The 20,247-nt window shown below is 31.4% G+C and overlaps 1 protein-coding gene across 1 annotated transcript in view; it reads right to left on the bottom strand.

The window, feature by feature from the left end:
• The window catches only part of LOC134250461 (kappa-type opioid receptor-like), a 42,246-nt gene extending 40,315 nt beyond the window's left edge, over positions 1-1,931 (bottom strand). Inside the window, exon 1 of the mRNA XM_062732822.1 lies at positions 1,904-1,931. The gene's annotated coding sequence lies outside the window, so the exon portion shown is untranslated. The remainder of the gene's footprint in view (positions 1-1,903) is intronic.
• Positions 1,932-20,247: the final 18,316 nt, after the last annotated feature.

Here is a 20,247-nt window from a genome sequence, read left to right as displayed (position 1 = left end):
TGTATCTAGTACCCAATCGTTAACCCCATCCACATCCCCACAATTTACATACTAATATTGAAATGGATAAAATAATGAAAAATGATAAGGATTCTGGAGGGGTGTTGCTAAAACAAGGAACGGAAAACGGAAAGGAAAACATATTTTTTTATAGATTAAATCACCTTGAATACACGAATTTATAAACAACATATATTTTATAAATTCAATCCCCCATTATTTAATTCAAGTTGATTTCTTCATAATCATAAAATCTCTTATGCAGGAAAATCGCAGTCATAGCAGTGACGTAGAAACGATTTTGAAAGGGTTGGGGGGGGGGGGTAAAATTAAACTTACCTGAAAAGAATTTGCCAAGTGAAAAAAGAAGACAATTGTTTGATTCGGGAGGTGGGATAAAAGTAAAATCCAGCATCTTTCATTTTCTTGAACTCCTTTATGGAGTTTTTCGTATAACATCTCCTGTCAGTATTTTTATAAGATTGTACCAATTTAAAATTGGCAGAAAGCAAACAACTTACTGAAGGCTCAAATTTTATATGTTCAAGTCTCAAAATTCATATGAATGATACTGAAATAGAGTCCGTTTGAATTTAAATACTTGTAATTTCCCTTTTAATAATTAAAAAGAAACTAACTTACAAAATGTAAGGAACATATATATTCATATGATTGTTGAAAAAAAATTGCAAGTAAGCCAATGCAATTTATTATGCTTTTTTTTCATTTCTAAACAATTGGCAAAATGCTAATCCTCATATAAGGGGTAATTTCTGACAATTTAGTTTTAATTTTTAATTTTAATATTTTTCAATCATAATTATTATTTCAAAGAAAATTGTTACATGTTTCAATATCTAACAACAATTGCTTATAATTTAAAATACTATATTCGACTTTGTAACCCATTTGAATTTGAGCAATTTTTTCGAAAATTGGCAATTTGTTAATCCCCATATCCCAATTATTTATTATTTCCCAAGCTCAATATTTTGCAAAGATAATGTTTAGAGTTATATTTGTACAATAAAATCAAAAAAATTAATTTCAAAGATTGGTCTTGGAAGATTTGGGGCATTAAATTTGTAATACTTTTGGCAATTCTTGAAAATTGGCATCATGCCAATTTTCAAGAGTTGTCTGCCCTTTGATATATTGCATATTTGATTATGTTAAATGTCAATTTTGAAAGAACATAGTCTTATGTTACTTAAAAATACCTCAATGGAAATGCAAGTTTAATTTTGAGTAAAATAAATCAAATGTGAATTTTACCATTTTTCTTGAATTTTTTAAGTGCATTTGCACTTAAATGTGCAAAAAGGAGGTGGCGCTGCCTACGGCTGCCATGTTGAATGATGGAAATTTTTTTGGTCATTTTTTAATAACATATTATAAAGTCTAACTACCCTTTAAATTTCATTAAGATATGACAACCTTCGATTTGGACAGTTCTGCATGGTTTCCTCGCTGACTGACTCTTAACAATGAATATGAAATCAAGTTTGCATGTTCATATTGGGGAAACATACATATTCTCAAATGAATTTTAATTTACATTATATACATGTATATGTAATGCTTACAATAGAGAACTATCCTCCAAAGATCTGAGAAAAAAATCTAATGTTTCCTTTCAACTTTGGTAAGAAAAAAGAAGAAATGAAAACCAAAAAAACGTAAAATGCTTTCAAATTGAAATTAAACGTTATTTTAAATTCAGATTGCATTAAAGCATTATTTTATAAAATTTTTTTAGTATCCTTAAAGACAACTTTACAATACTAAAACATCTGTCTCTCTCTCTTTTTCTCTCTCCCATCATTATAATTCAAAATTTGGTATCCAAATGAAACAAACAATATTCTAAAAACTCGTTTCAATTAAGACAAAAAAACCTTACCTTTACTCTCTCTGGTATCTCGAGAAAAAAGTATCTTCAGCTCTCGCTCTCCTATAAAACACAAAATCGATTGGCGTTTTTTCTTTGGATGCCCTTTTTACCATGCAGCGCCCAGATTCAAATGAATTTTAGATCACCCATTCTCATCATTAAAACACTAATTTAATGAATCCAGTCTTGATGTGACCGTGTTCATGCACGTTAATGTTATGTTTCAGTGAATGCGGTTCCTGCCTCTTGTTGTGATGCAGTCATTACTATTTATGAACAAAATGGCAAGACTTCAAATTGATTTGGCAGGTAAAATTGAAAAAAAGTCTGAACAACCTCAAAAGTTACGTGATGCATTCCATAGAAGTGTGAAAGCATGTCATTTCCTTTTATCTTTTGGTTTTAGTTAGTTGAACTTTTAAAAAAATACATTTTGTGGGATATAAAACGTTTCTTTAATAGTTTTTCTCTTTAAAAACATTGTTATAGGGAAATGAGAGTTTACTTTTACAAGATTAAAATTCTTTTTTTTCTGTTATCAAAATTTCGTAAAATTAGTTTTTATGTCTCCCATTCAAAAGGGAGACATATTAGTTTCTATTTTACTTGTATGGGTGTATAATGTAAATTTTAAACGTTGAAAAGAAATATGTACAAAAAAAACAAAATATGACAACAATTTATTTATACTTATTCCGATAAATGTTACATTCAAAAATCCCTTAGTCAGAACTGTAATCGTCAACGAGTATTTATGGATGAAATCTTCAAAATAAAAATTGAAACCATTTTGTGTAATATAATGCATTAATTACTAGATGTAATTATGACTTGGTTAACTTTTATATCTATAAATTAATGTTTAATGAAATACGAATGCTCATAACATCATTTATTCAATATATACTTGTACATGTAGGTAAAATAAGGGCAAGGTTGATTTTTTACAACAATATATTTCAGCGATACATGAACAATACAGCTTTATATCAGCATTACGTGATCAGAAATTTGACCAGTTCAATAATTATGCTTTATGTTTTCTCATGCTGCACAATCTCACCGCAGCTCTGTTTTTGCTGAATTCGCTACGTTTCTTATACATATTGTAATACTTCGAAATTTCCCTTCGTTTTAGAAGACATGACCTTGAAACCACATGACATACAATCAAGTCACAATGTTTCTAAGAAATATAGGTCAGGTGCCTCTTTAACACACACTGAAAGAATTGAAATCAAAGCCTTGTCTGTGGTTACTGTAGTTTTGATTAATGCTGAATGAAGACCACCGCGGGGATAATCCCTTTTGTGTCCACGCGTCACGGAAACTCCTGTACATCACAAAGATGTAATAGAATACTGACACGAACCCGAACCTAGCGGGGATCGCCATGTCGTAAGATGGCGGCTAAACCGACAGGAAACGTGATGCCTGTACCAGAGTGATGTGGTCTGATGATAATTCAACTGCAAGGACATGATAGGACCAATGACAGTTTTCTTTGCAAGGAGAGTGCATTTACTTTGCATTATGCAAAAGCATTAGGCTTGTGTTTCGTTATTTGAATTGAACTACTAAAAATATCTGTGCTTGATAAAATAAGGTGAAATAAGAAAGGACTGTGAAACAATTCTTTAACTGTACCTATTAAATTATTATTTTAATGACATGCAGATACAACAGACCAAGGCAGTAATATGTTGGCGTCATATTCTTCTTGAAAACCTTATTTTAGTGAAACGTACGATTTCCCAACATTTTAGACTATTCCCCACAATACATTAAGTTCCAAATTTCATCATAGGAAGTTGCTTTGAAAAAGAAAATGGAACTGACCCGTTTAAAGCAATATGAGCTGCATTTTTCAAAATTATATTTTATTGTTAAAATGTTTTATTATGATAAATTTGTATGTAACTTATATATACATAGAGGATATTCAATGTTTTGTAGTTGAATATGGAATTTATTTCATGAGTGGGACAGGATTTTTTGACATTTTCGCGAGTGCGAAGCATGAGTGAAAATATCAAAAAATTCTGTCTCACGAGTGAAATAAATTCCATATTCAACTACAAAACATTGAATTTTCTGTTTATTACATTTTCTTTGATTTTCCCTTTGCCTACGTATTTTTGTAATGCAGTCTTAGGCATATGACGTCATAGTTGAGCGGTTGAGACGTCATAGCTAAGTGAAAAACATTGTAAACATGAATTTCAGCACTATATTTTGGGAACTTTTGTAGTGTTATTTTATGACAGAATGGTTTATAAACTCGTTTTCTATCTTATAACAGGTTAAGGAGTATTATAACAATACTTTTGGTGAAGGGAAGGAAAATCTTTATTCAATGGGTAAATTACATTATTACATTTTCAACAGTGAAATACTGTAATTTACTCATTGAATAAAAATGATATCCTGTCACAGTGTGAAAGGATATCAAAATGATATCCTGTCACAGTGTGACGAATATCAGAAGTGCGGGAAAACTCTCGATTTCCTTTCTCATAACGAAGATTGCTGTAAAAAAATCTTCCTACGTAATTAAGATATATGGAAATAAATAAACCATTCTGACAGCGAATAAAACTGTCAAAATTACCAAAAATATGTTGTCAAATTCATGTTTACAGTGTTTTCATACTTAGTATGAGCTCAACCGCTCAATTATGACGTCACTCGCCCATGACTGTATTACAAAAAGACAGAGGTAAAGGAAAAGTCAAAGAATTTTTTAAAAAAATGTAATAAACAGAAAATTCAATGTTTTGTAGTTGAATATAAAAAAATTCTGTCTCACGAGTGAAATAAATTCCATATTCAACTACAAAACATTGAATTTTCTGTTTATTACATTTTCTTTGATTTTCCCTTTGCCTACGTATTTTTGTAATGCAGTCTTAGGCATATGACGTCATAGTTGAGCGGTTGAGACGTCATAGCTAAGTGAAAAACATTGTAAACATGAATTTCAGCACTATATTTTGAGAACTTTTGCAGTGTTATTTTATGACAGAATGGTTTATAAACTCGTTTTCTATCTTATAACAGGTTAAGGAGTATTTTTACAACACTTTTGGTGAAGGGAAGGAAAATCGAGAATTTTCCCGCACTTCTGATATTCTTTCACACCGTGACAGGATATCATTTTGATATCCTTTCACACTGTGACAGGATATCACTTTTATTCAATGGGTAAATTACAGTATTTCCCTGATTATCCCTGATTATACCAAAGATGAACCATTTGATATTGACTATTCCAAACCCCAATAAGGAATTGCTCGATGAATTTGAGAAAGACCTTTATTACTTTTTATGGGGAAGTAAAGTACATAAGGTTAAGAAGAGTGTTATAATCCAAGACTATAAAAATGGGGGGTTGAAAATGATTGATTATATGGATTTCTTATGTGCATTAAAATCAACATGGATCCGAAGACTAATCTACTCAGACACAAAATGGTTAAAACTTTTTGAATCAGAATTAGGAATGAAAATTGAATCTCTTTGGGTAAGAGGTTTAGATTTTATAGTTAAGATGTGTAATAAAATAAGCAACAATTTTTGGAAAGAGGTTTTACTTAATTGGGTAAAAATCATTGACTGCAGTGGTAGTCAAAAAATATGTACTACTCAAATTCTTCATGAACATATATGGTTTAATCCAAGAATTAAAATAAATAATTCCTCTGTATTTTTGAAAAGTTATTTTGATGCAGGCTTTGTTTTCATAAGAGATCTATTTGACATTGAAGGAAAATTTATAAGCCTCGAGTACCTCAATAATCTGAATGTACAAACTAATTTTGTAGAATATACCGGTTTAAAATTAGCTGTTACAAAGATATTGAAAAGTATTGATACTGAAAAAAGAGAAGAAAGTGGACCTTTTATCCCAAATTCAATTTACATTTTTTATAAAAGCACAAATGGTTGTAAAGATATGTACAATATACTCATCAAGAAGAAAAAGCAAACAATTAAAGCATTAGAAAAATGGGAAAATAATGGAATATCTTTTGGTGAGTTAGAATGGAACAAAATATTTGAACTACCATTTAAAGTTACAAAAGAGGCAAAATTTCAGTGAATGCAATTTCAAATCCTGCACAGGATTATTGCAACAAATAAATACCTTTATAAACTTAAACTAATTGATTCACCTGTTTGCTCATTTTGTGAACAAGAAGTTGAAACAATTGAACATTTATTTTTTTAATGTGTCTGTGTAAAAAGAATATGGTGTCATATAGAGGAGTGGTTTATGAAAAACTTCCATTTTACTATTAATTTTGATAGAAAAGATATACTGTTTGGAAAATACAACAATAAAAACATGTATAGATTACACAATATAATAATACTTACTGTTAAACAATTTATTTTTGCCAGTAGGTTTAAAAATATGCCTATATTAAGTATAGTAATGCTAGAAAAAATAATTGTAGATAGAATACTGGTTGAAAAGGCTATTCTTTTAAGAAATTGTAAATTTTCAGAATATGAAAAGAACTGGAAAATTATTTGTGATATGCTATAATGTTCTTCAAATTTATACTCAAATGTACCAGTATGGTAAAATAGTGAAAACTGTTCCCCCACCTCACTTTGTTTCCCTTCCTCACCCCTCCCCTTTGTTTACTTCTTTGTATATAAAGCTTTCACAATGAAGATTCATAACATACATGAATGTCATATATCTTTTGCAGCTTTATGAAATGAATTTGTATTATAGTATTTACCAAAGAGAATTTGTATAAAGTATATAATATAAATTAATTATATGGAAGAAAAATTATATAGTATATGTATGTATTGAATGTAAACAAATCTATTGTACATAGTCTATAAATGTGAAAGCAAAAATAAATTCTATGAATTAAAAAAAAAATTACAGTATTTCACTGTTAAAAATGTAATAAAATCCAATATATACATATAAAATACATGGTTACTGTCTTGAAATATAAGCGATATTTGGGCGAGGGTAAGAAAACGTGATAGAGGGCGAGGCTTGCGGAGCCCTCTTACGTTTTCGACCCGAGATCTCTGCAGTTGAAACTATGACGCCATGGCGTAAACATTGCAATATATACATGACGTCACGATGCTTTTAAAACGTCGGAATACATGCACGAGGCTTTATTAGGGCAGTGACTGGATAAAGCTTTGGTTTATTAGGTTACCTTTATTAGGTCAATGCAGGGGGTAGTTGCAGGATAAAGTTTTAAAAGGCGAGGGTAAGAAAACGTTATAGAGGCCGAGGCTTGCGAGGTATATATTGGATTGTATATAGTATATGAACAACAGAAGTTTATTAAGGTAGGATTCTTCTCACATTTCATTCTCTTACGTTTTCGACCCGAGATCTCTGCAGTTGAAAGTATGACTTTATTAGGTCAATGCAAGGGGTACAGTAGTTGCAGGATAAAAAACTGTATATATTGGATTGTATAGTATATGAACAACAGAAGTTTATTAAGGTCATGGCGTCATAGTTTCAACTGCAGAGACGTGCCTAAATCTGTCGAAAATAGCTAGTTTTGGACGTTCAAATAGTAAATTATGTTGCAGGATAAACAAAATACATGATAACTGTCTTGAAATATAAGCGATATTTGGGCGAGGGTAAGAAAACGTTATAGAGGGCGAGGCTTGCGAGGTACATATTGGATTGTATAGTATATGAACAACAGAAGTTTATTAAGGTAGGATTCTTCTCACATTTCATTCTCTTACGTTTTCGACCCGAGATCTCTGCAGTTGAAACTATGACTTTATTAGGTCAATGCAAGGGGTAGTTGCAGGATAAAAAACTGTATATATTGGATTGTATAGTATATGAACAACAGAAGTTTATTAAGGTAGGATTCTTCTCACATTTCTTGTATTTAAAAATTAATGAAATTTTCACAGAATCAAGAGGACAATATCACTAAAACCCCAGTCACATTTCAAAAAACGACCAACGGCCGACTGGTTTTGAAGCAAAAATGGGATTCTTCGGGTGACAGTCGTCAGTTCATCGGCCGTTTTCTTGGCCGATTTTGACCTATTTTTTTGTCGGCCGACCAATTTTGTGTCCATTGGTCCAAGTTATAATTTTTCATGCGTCGGTGGCCGATTTCTTCAACTGCAGTTATCCGTCGATCAACCTTCGATCATTGTCCGACTATCGGCGGTCAGTTTATTAAGTCGGTCGTCCGTCGTCGGACAATATAGGGTGTTGAAAATTTCGGCCGACGGTTGAAATCAAACTGTAGCTCAGAGCTCGATGATCGGGCGACGATTGGCCGACTTGTGAATATTTAACCTATTAATTATACATAACACAAACAAAAATTTGATGCATGGATTTATATAATTTTTTTTGAACGGAAATATCACAAATAATTAATCTGTAAGATATGAAGAAATCTTAAGTATTCTTTGCTGCGTAGATATGCACCATTTGTCGTTTTTATGCAATTCCATACAAATTTTGCACACATTTTCAACATTGAGTCATAATTTTACATGTATAAGATTTTGCCACTTTGCCTTGCAAACATTACTCACGTCACCTATCTGATTATAGATCTATGAAAAATACTGCTGATTTCTAAAGAAAAAGATTTTTTTGTGCTATTCATCCAATTCATCGGTGTACCAAGGATATAATGTGACTGCTCCGTGTCGCCCGATACTGTGTCGGCCGATCCTGTTCTTTAAGCCGACAAGACCAGAAAAATTTAGTCGCCCGACCATCGGCTTAAATGTGACCTAGGCATAAGCGATGGTATCAGTGAGATTAAATTTGACCGTTTAATATTAGAGGCAAGGTCAGATCAAGGTCATTCCCTTTTTCCTGGACATTAAGAATAAAAAATTACTGTTTCCAATCATGCGATCCCTACTTGTAATTGAAAAGATCGAATGTTTTTCTTTTCGCATAAAAAGATACTACCATATAGGGCCTATAAGATGATATTACCAAATTGACATGGATAATTTAAATAAAATGAATATTTGCTAATCCGAATTTCCTCTACTTTTCCTAAAGTTTTAGGATTTATTGGTTATTTTTATATGCTTCCTATATTTAACGTTTTTTAATTTTCACATATAGTAAAGTTGTCACATAAAGGTACAAAATGAGGCAAAAACTAAAAGTTTTGATCGTTTACTAAGCGAGAAATAACACTTTTTACGGATTTTTGGCTCAAATCTGTAATTAGATTTTAAGCATTTAAAAGCCAACATATTTCTAATACGTGTGAAAAATCTTATTTATTTGATATATTTTGAAACTTTAGTCCCTTATTATTAATTTAACTTGCATTTGAAAATTTCGTGTAGTCTTTGATTGCGTAAAAATTATAACTAAATTCAATGTTCAATAATAATTTTGAGTGGCAGAAAAGAAGATATTTTCATACGCCACCATTCCGCCAAAAATATAGTCCCTGCTAGTTTTCAAAAGCAGTTTAGCATTTCTATTTAAAGTTGTATAATTGTGATGAGGAAAGAAAAATATGGTCTTTTAAATCTCTTACATCTAAATATTTAAGACATATCAACAAATGTACTTTGAATATTCCATCTTGTCAGAAAACAGAGAAGAATCCTACCTTAACGTTATTTTTTTCTGTCATTGAAATAGATATTTACAATTTTGCAACAAAAAATTCTTACATCAAAGTTGCAGCTCATATTGCTTTAAATGACATATCTTGTCATTTCTAAAATCACTATATATTTTGTTTTTAAAAACAAGATGATAATACTTGGACTGCCGGGCTACTATCTAAAAACAATAATTACTTCTATTCAATAATTCAATGTGAATAATATGCGTTTCCACTAGAAATAGCTCTGTGAACTTGAAATGAAAGATACCACATTTGTTTTATGTTTAGATGTATTTTTAGAAATAAAAACGTCAATGGTACATTAATATTACATGTAATAACCAATCACGTTGACTTCAATCATTCTACTTCCTTATCACCTGTATATTTCGTTTATGTCTCCTAGTTGTTTCGACGCATAAGCATACTCTAAGTACGAATAATTTCTAAAACGAAGCAGGCTACTAACACACGTGTTGATAAGACAAGGATCATGGTTATCAGTTTGGTTTATGTAACAATTTTTTAAGTTCTGTGATCAATACAATGAGCTAGTCAGCAAATACAATCTATCATTAAGTCAAATCTGACTGATGCTTTTTTGGCCATTATTAATGCATTTTGAATTGTCTTTGTTTTTTTTTTATTTTTACCAGATCACCACAAGAATCAAACGGCAAATGTGATCAGAGGTCGACAATAGATGCTTACTCATCCATGGCAACTGATCCCCCTCTGATGATTTTAAAAATCCGTGTTGACTTTGCTCTACTGTGAAATAAATTTTCCTAGGGTTTAATTTTCGTTGTTTTCGAGGCATGGAGAGGCCCACGAATACATGTTTAGCACAAACTGTAAAATTAGGGAATAACTATCTTCTAATTTGGTATTTGCGACCCTTAATGCTGATTTAACGGTCACAAACTGAGTTTTACCGGCGACGCGTAAGCGGAGCCGGTAAAACGGATGTTTGCGACCGTTAAATCAGCATTAACGGTCGCAAATACCAAATAAAAAGATTAGTTATTCCCATTCTAATGCAATCCATGCATTTTGTTGGTTGTTTACATCTTATTTTGATGAATTTTGTTACAAGAAATACGTCACGGAGCATTGCGTTTTGCGTCGCTCTATTATGACGTCACAATGAAAAAGCTTTCACGCTCGTTAATGCTCGTTTTACTGCTTCAAACATCAGTGCATTAGCCAATCAAAAAGTGTTTTACAAAACTATTGCATTAGAATGTAACATACACAACAATTAAAAAATTCTTCATCCACGAAATCATATTCCCATGAACCAAGAGTTTTTCCTAAAACCGGGAAAATTTGACCCCACGAAAATATGTGATTTAACAGTATATAGTTGAAATTGACGCTAGAGCTTCACTTCTTTTCGCATTTCCATATCTCCAGTGTCTCCTCTCATTTCAGAATTAATCTTATATCAACGATAAGAAAAACGGGTCTTTAGAATAGTGGGGGAATGATAAAGCAGGTGATTAAATAGGTTGGGGTCGTTTCAAAGATCGTCATAAACATGATCTTTACAACCGTGGACGATTACCAAGGCTAGAAGATGTAAGACAAATATTACATTGTATACTCTATGTATTTTACCTGTTTAATTCTTGTTTTGATTTTGTTTTTTATGAAGGAAACTGTACATGTATGATATACTAGTACTTATTTTTACAATAGCGTTTTGGTAAACAGTAGTTAATGTAGAGTTTGTTATTATTATGCATGTATGTAAGAAATATTGTAGGTAGAAAGAACAATTGTCCATAACTGGGGGAAACCTTCTATGCTTATATTAACTACAATTGTGTTTATAGATCAAAACCTTAATTTGATCAATAAAATACAACTTCAATATAATATGCGTTTTGTCTCCTTTTTCATAGCAGTAAGGAAAAGAGGACGCATAAATTATAATTCATAAAACTGTCCAAAAAAACAAATCGTGACGTGTCTGGTATACTGAAATAACATTTCACTCGATATATTCATAGACCTTTTTATGTTTAACAAATTCGTACATTCTCGGAACTGAAAAAAGTTTATCCTTCCAGAAGACTAAGATAAACAAATCTACTTTAAGTATAAAGATATACATGTATTTTTTGTTTGAGGTAAAGTGGAATACATAAATGAATGAACATCTGAAAAATCTTTTCGATGCAATTTGACATAAAAGATTAAGCTGTTGAAAACACTGTAACTGTTTAACATATAGATTTTCAATTCAGTTGATTTAATTCACGTTAAGATATTGCGTTCTTCTGCAGATCTGGAATAAATAATTAATGACCAAATAACCGTTAAATGACGCCCTCAAAGATTAAAAAAAAACAGAAAATAGCCAATAACTACCGTTAGAATCGCAAAAAAAATTACTTATTAAACATGAATAACAAACGGTACGGAGAACAGCGAAAACCAATTTACTTATTAAACAAAAAAAAATTAAAAAAAAAAATCAAATATGATTTCAAATGAAATCTATAGTTGTGAATGATGAAAGCTATCAAGCCTTTTATTTACTACAACACATACTGGAATAAAAGTTTCCGGGAAACCATGTTATACCAATGCAATTGATGTAATTAGAAGTAGCATTTCTGATGAAATTAATGGAAAATAGTGTCACTGTCCTTTGCTGTTTAATGTCACGAGCTTCAAATTCTCGAGTCACATAAAAGAAACCGCTTTTCAGGGAAAAAAGAAAATATCCCATGGGTATTGTTGCAGAAATTTAATGACAAAAGTCGCACGCTTTGAATTCTTGGATTAAATAAAGATGCCATTCTTTAGGAAGAAAAACAATTATCCCATGGGTATTATTGTTGAAGAAATTTCATCGCAAAACATGTGCATTCTAATAAATTTGACAAATAACTATGTGTTTATCAGGTACACCAAACATATGCAGAAGGATTTATTCTTTATTATTTAAGGTACAATCGTAATTCCCATTCTAGAATTTATTTATATTTGTATAAAAATATATATTAAGTAAGTTAAATAACTATCATTGTATTGTTGATGTCCTTTTGTATTTCTTTGATGAAAGAGCCGTTACTCAGGAAATTTACATATTTTAAGTTCAAATGTTATGTACGAGTATAAATATATACAAAGTTGATAAGAACTGTATACAAAATTCTTCCAAAAGAAACTTAACCTTAAACTTTACCTGTCCATTGTACTGTCAAATTAAAAAAAAGTTTTACATGAGAGAGAGAGAGAGAGAGAGAGAGAGAGAGAGAGAGAGAGAGAGAGATTTCAGTGGAAAACCAATTTTTCTGTTGCAGTTTTTGTTATCTTGAGGAATTAAAGGTTATCTTATCATTTATCTTTTATTATTTAATAGACATTTGGAATGTTTTAAGGATTTTTAAATGTAAAATTTAAAGATTGCAAACAGTGATCGATCTCGAAAAATCCTTAAACAATACAGATATGTTAAGATGGAATAAAATACCGACCCCTGTAAATTATACAAACAGGGGATCAGGTGCCTGGAAGAAGTGAATATCCCCTGATGACCGAACATACCCACCTTTAATCCTACATCAGGTAGATGGAACTATCTGTAGTCAATTCAGTATGAAAACAAAGGCCAAACAATTGGTATTAAAAAGGCAACCAAATTGGATAGGTATAAAAAATACAACTAAATTCGACCCAATGATGGCTTATACTTGCAAGGTTTTGTAACGGCCATGAAAGAAACGAATTATTGACTACTGTATATTCCTTATTTTTCAGGAGTGCTTTTTTCCGCGAACTGGCTCTTTAACGTCAAAAAGCGAGAATTATAATTCGCGAATGGACGGTTGATCAACAAAATTTACATAGATTTCAGCACCATAAAAATAAAAACGAATAATATTTTTTCGCGAGCGATGCTTCTCGTGAAAATACGCGGAAATCAATTCATCGCGTATAGTTAGGAATCTACAGTAATTGAATGAGGCTGTTGAAATACTTGTAGCATATGTATGTAACCTAGTCCGATTTTAAATTTTATCGGCCTCTGAGTTGGCTCGTGAGTATAGAACGTTTAGAGACATAAACATCATAAGCAGGTGATAATGGAATACAACATGAATACGGAAAGTTGAAAATTGAAGCATCTTATTTGTGATACAATTTAGCGGTTAATTGCGTCCCGTTATTAGCAGACCTATTTTTGTATTCACATGAAGCAGACTTTGTCCAAAATCTTATGCGTGAAAACAAAAACAAAAAAAAACTTGCTGTGGCCTTCAACTCGACATTTAGATATATTGACGAGTATTGACAATTAACAATGGTAATATACATTCTTATGTCGATATGATGTATCCTGGTGAGCTAGAGATAAAAGATATCACAGAGTTTTACACATCTGTTTCATACTTGGATGTTTTACTTGAAAAAGATGTTAATGAAAATCTAACAACCAAGCTTTATGATGAACGTGATGACTTTAACTTTTCAATTGTCAAGATCCCTTACTTATGCAGCAATATACCTTCATCACCTGCAAACTGAATATATCTATCTCAGTTGATTCGATACGCAAGATCATGCTCTACTTATGAATAATTTCTGTAACAAGGTACATGTTAATTGTTGACAAATAAGTTGATGAAAGAAGAATATCAGAAGTCTTGTTTAAGATCATCATTTCATAAGTTTTATGGTCGATACAATGACCTTGTCTACAAATACAATTTGTCATTGAGTCAAATGCTGACTAACATTTTTCAAATTAACTGTAAGTCCATTGTTTATACACTGAATTGACGACGGATTTTTTCGTCATTTCCCGATCATGACAAGGAGCATACGGCGGTTGTGACCAGTCGGCAGGAGATGCTCATTCCTCCAATGCACCTGATCTTCTGATGTTTTGGAGGTCCGTGTTTGCTCTGCTTTTATTTTGTATTGTTTTATGGATCTTTTTTATCTTGAATACTGTCCGTTATGTCCATATGTTTCCTTATAAAGATATTTGAATTAAAAACGTTCCTAAAATATATAGAAATAAATATCGTAAACCACTTTTACAAGAAATCTACAATGTATTTGTTGGAAGTTAATGACGTTTTATTTTTGTTTGTATTGGATGGTTTTGTTATGTAAACCACTACTCTAGGATTCTTCGTTTAAATATGGCATCAATTCTATGACTCTAATTTACATTTCTACACAAAGAATGTGATGACAGGAATTTCCCATCTGTTTATGTTTAAATAGAAAATAATGACTACTGGGAAAAAATCGAGGGAAGTAATACCATTATGCCTTTGCAATTGACAAGCCTCTTTTTCATTAACTACAAATTGAGAATGTTTCCATTGCGTCATATTGTTAAAAACTTACCAAATGTGAATCCTTTATTAACTGGTATCGTGCTTAAAAACAAAATAAGAAACCAAAAGGCACTCTACAAATAACACAAATACATATACATTTATTGTATATGATTTTAAAACTCATAAAATTGTGTACATTGGGATTGTTTGTAAATGTCTGTGCTTAACAAGATAAACATTAAAAAAAAAAAACACAATACTGAAAGCCTCTTTGTTATTCCAGTAAGGTTAATAAGAACTGTAAATCGCTTTCTTTCAGTTTTTGGTATTTATTTATGCTCAAAAACCTAGAGGTCACCGCCAGAAATAATTACAATAAGAACAAACTGTGAGGATAACGAACGGTTATCAAGACGAAAAGTTCAATAAAATCAATTATGTCAAGAAATATTTGTTTTAAGTGCCATTCTTTGTAATGATTTGAAATTTCATATAGGAGCTGTGGCACGCACAGTCTCAGAATTTCTCCAAACTCTCTATGATAAAAGTCATTGATACCCTAAACTGAAATCAGGCAAAAATTGGTTGCTATGTTTTATAGTTACCATGGCAACATGTCTTGAAGTTCGAAAAATGGCATTTTTTAACATGTTTAGAGCCCCATAGATAACATTTGCGGCAAAGCAAACAATTGGCAATGACAGTTTCCAAAAGTTGAAGGTCAGATGTCTCAAATGCATGATAAATATGTATGGTAAATCAACTATTACATACGTTACTATGGTAACAAAGTATTCAAAAGTAAAAAAAAAAATATTCATTGAATTTTATAAAGTCATAAACGTAAAAATAAAAAGCAATTATACGATGAAATGTGACCAAATAATAGAAAAAAGAGCCTTGAAACATATACCAAGAACAAAATATGATATTTCATTTTGGTTGGCAATGGTTGCCAAGGTTTTTATACCACAGAGGGCCTTCAAAGTAACACTCTGTATGATTTAATCTGATCCTTTCTTTTAAAAAAGCACATTTCCTCATAACTAATGATCAGTTTTTAAAGATGTTGGTGTGCTCCTAGTTTTCCCATTAGAAAAAATTCAGATTAGATTCTTTAAATAGGGCGTTGCTATGGAAATAAGCAGAAAACATAAGCTTAAAAACCTGAAAAATATTTTCTTTCCTTGGATACGTACCCTTAAATGTAGATTCCCAAAACTTTTATGATTGATATTTATTAACAGCTAACCTGACTTTTAATTTTGACTATCATCCAATCTCTAAATGGATGCAAAAAGTTGGCACACAGGGTTTAATATTGATATAAAGTTAACAAAATCGAACATTTTCCCTTCTTGGTAACCATAGCAACAGTGTTGTTTTCTTCATCAAATATTATCAATATATGATATTCAACTTCAGTTCTAACAGATAAGTACTATTCAAGATGAGTCCTTTAATTTGTTTCTTGATTAAATGGCAATTTAATTCTTAATGCAGCGAAAAATAATTCACTTTTAAGCACTGGTACTTTGTTTCCATGGTAACACTGCAAAGTAGCATTTATACCCAATTTTTCTTATGGTTTTGGTGTTGCAAGGTCCTAAGGATGCATATTTGCCAGTCTTGAATTTTCATGTTTTTCCTCAAGACAGTAGCATTAACCCAATCTTAGTTACTGGTTTTGCATGGTTACACTGTGTTACCATGGCAACCATAAATGTTATTTATAGAATAATGTTGCTTATACTTATATACTTAAGGTCAAACATTTTCATTGTTTTTCTTAAGTCGTTGATTGAGTTTGAGCATGTAACACCTACCATTAGTGAATAGGCAGTGTTTTTCAGCATATTTCAGCATTTTAAATGTATTCCAAGTGTACCCTTGGTTACCACTTACTTAGAGATATATTCTAAACAGTTTCTTTAGAGTATAAGTGACATCAAGGTGTCATGTTTTTGTGAGAATGGTTTGTTTGCTTTTTCTAGTTTTTATTAAGCCACAGTCAAGATTTAAAGCGGCTGAAAATCTCGATTTTTCAAACTTTTCCGGCTGCTGCCATGGCAACCGAGACACTTAGCAACGAAATTTTGTTTGATATTTATTTCTGGTGTCAAGTACTAAGCATGGGTGAAGTTTCATCAAAATCGGTGACCATGCGTGGCAACGAAGTTTAAGTGGTTACAGAGAATGGCAATTAATTGTAATACATTGCCTTCATCATGTTCTTCAGATATATTTGAAATATTTTATCGCAAGAAAAGCAATCATTTACATAAACCAATGAAGGTACGTAATAGATTATTACTTAGGGTGCAAAATAAAGGAATTCTAAGTAAAATTCAATTTTTTTTTAAAAATTGATCACAAAATTAGTAAATAAACAAATACTCAGTATATATGATAACTATGGATGATAATCATATCAACATCATAATTATTATTTCTAGATCGCAATATGTGGCCAACATTTCTGACGCAAGTAAATCTATTTTAATATTATCCTACTGCGCCAGGTGTGTAAATCTAGATAATAAACATCAAAATATAAAGTAAAAAACATGTACTACTTTTTGTTGACTTTTGTGTGTGCTTTACATACCTTTACTGTATATCACTAGATGGCTTAATTTCAATAATAAATAAATAAAGGTTGATTTGGCTTTAGAGTCCCCGGTCAAAACCTTAATGTTGCACAATGTGTTGCTTGTCCCTAATCATTAAAGGGGTAACAGAAGTGTACCTGCATGGAATACATGTACCACTTTTACCGAAGATAAAGACGTAATGTTAGAGAGAGAGAGAGAGAGAGAGAGAGAGAGAGAGAGACTATGTTAAAGTATGGTTACACTATTTACATTTAGTACGTTTTTCTCATTTGTGTTAACGTTGACGCTGTATTTTATCAAATTGCATGCATAGGTAAAGTTAAGGAGAAAAATATACCTTACTGCTCTTAAATTGTGTTTTCAAAACATGAAGGATATGGAGATAACAAACAGTATTCAATATCAAAGTCCATAAAACAATACAAAATAGGAGCACAGCAAACACGGACCTCTAAAACATCAGAGGTTGGATCAGGTGCCATGGAGGAGTGAGCATCCCCTGCTGACTAGTCACACCCACCGTGTGCTCCTTGTCATGATCGGGAAATAACGGAAAAATCCGTCGTCAATTCAATGTATAAATAACGCACTAACAGTTATTATGAAAAACGTCAGTCAGCATTTAACTCAATGATAATTTTTTTTGCTGACAATGTCATTGCATCGACCAAAGAACTTACGAAATGATTACTTTAAACGAGACTGCTGATATTCTTGTTTCATCATTCTTGTTCATATGTAGAGCATGCTCTTGCGTATCGTTTAAACGCTGTATGCTGGTGATGAAGGTATATTGCTGCATAAGTAAGGGAAGCTGACAATAGAAAAGTTAAAGTCATCACGTTTATCATTGAGCTTGGTTGTTAGATTACCATTAACGTCTTTTTCAAGTAAAATATACAAGTATGAAACAGATGTGTCAGACTCCGTGGTATCTGTATTTGTATTTGTTGGCAAGATTATTGTTTCAAACATAGAACTTGCAAAATTATGACTTTTAACGAGACTGTTGAGATTCTATGTACTGTATATATATATACTTTCCATTTCTTTGTTCCCAATTGCACCCGGGGTCCTTATAATTGTGATTCGAAAATTTCAGTGTATAAAATAAACATGAGGTTTAACGAATAGTACATTATGATTACCTTCTAAATATAGTAAACAAAAGCAAAACTTTTTATGATAAACATAGAGTGTGGTTTATACGTAATATAGTATTTCAACTATGGTTAACGATAAACACATGTTAATAAGAGTTTTTACATGACGTCTTTCTCACAATGAAAAAGATGTAGATAACAGACATAGGTCGATCTCAAGATATTTATATGTAGAGGCCATAAGACAAGGACCGCTGAAAATTCTAGAGGTGAGATGATTTGCCTAGAGAGTAGGCAAGCATTCGCTGTCAAAATGTCAAACAAGCTGTGAGTCCAGTGTACAAATCGGGTAGATGGAACATTCTACAGTCAAATTCAGTTTAAAGTCAAAGGCCTTACAATTGCTATGAAACTAGTCAAACAAAATACCACCCAGTGAAAGATTAAAACTAACAAGATCATTATAATGGCCATAGAATTTAAGAAGACCGCATTGCAGGAGGGATTCTTCTCACCGTTTTATATTAGAGGCAAGGTCAGGTCAAGGCCATTACCTTTTCCCTGGACGTTAAGAATAAAAAAATTCTGTTGCCAATCATACGATGCCTACCTGTACTTCAAAAGATTGATTTTCTTTTTCTTTTTGTATAAAAAGATACTACCAGATAGGGAAAATGATATTACTAAATTGACATACATAATTTAAGTAAAATGAACATTGGCTAATGTGAAATTTCTCTATTTTTTCTTAATTTTTTAAAAGGATAAATTAGTTATTTTTATATGCTTCCTATTTTCTTATTTTCACTCACATAAAGATATAAATTAAATGATACAAAAGCAAAAAGTTTCGATCGTTAACTAAGAGAGAAAACACACTTTTAACGGATATTTGGCTCAAATCTGTACTTAGATTCGGAGCTTTCAAAAGCTAAGTAACATAATTCTAGTTTATTTAGAATATCATATTCTTTTAGTATATTTTGAAACTTTACTCCCTTATTATTAAAGTTAATTATAACTGAAAATTTCTTCAAGTCTTTGAGTGAAAATTATAACTAAATTCATTGTTCAATAATAATAATATTTTGAGAGACAGAAAAGAAAATATTTTCATACGCCCCCATGGCGCAAAAAATATAGTCCCCGCTAGATTTCAAACGCAGTTTACCATTTCCGTTTAAAGTTGTACAATTTTGATGAGGAAAAAATATTGTTTTAAATCTTTTACATCTAAATATATTAGACATATAAGCAAATATACTTTGAATTTTTCAACCAGTCAGATACCAGAGAAGAATCCCACCTTAAATGTACGAGCTTTTTGAAATCCCTCTCACATCAACTTATTTGGCACTTTGCCTCCATTTTAACATTGATTTTACTCGGAATATGATCTGGAGTAAAGATTTAGCTGGGGGTTGGAAACACCATACAAATGTGATAGTAGGGTATTACAGAGAGTGGAAAAAATATACTTATCTCGTTTGTCATACAATGTAGTTGTTTTTGCCTTCATAGGTAGAAAAACATCTAAGTATGATATGGATGTGACAGATTATGTGGTTTCAATTATTTCGAGTTCACTTGGCTATATCGAATGGACAAATGAATGAAAGTAACCATTGTTATAACATACATTATCGATATATCTGAATGTCGAGTTGAAGGCCACAGCAAGTGTTTTCATGTTTTAAAAAACAA

The sequence above is a fragment of the Saccostrea cucullata genome, unplaced genomic scaffold (genome assembly GCF_032062105.1).
Source record: "Saccostrea cucullata isolate Sc308-1 unplaced genomic scaffold, CSIRO_AGI_Scuc_v1 ctg57, whole genome shotgun sequence".
Lineage (NCBI taxonomy): Eukaryota > Metazoa > Mollusca > Bivalvia > Ostreida > Ostreidae > Saccostrea > Saccostrea cuccullata.
This window is presented reverse-complemented; position numbering and strand designations above follow the sequence as displayed.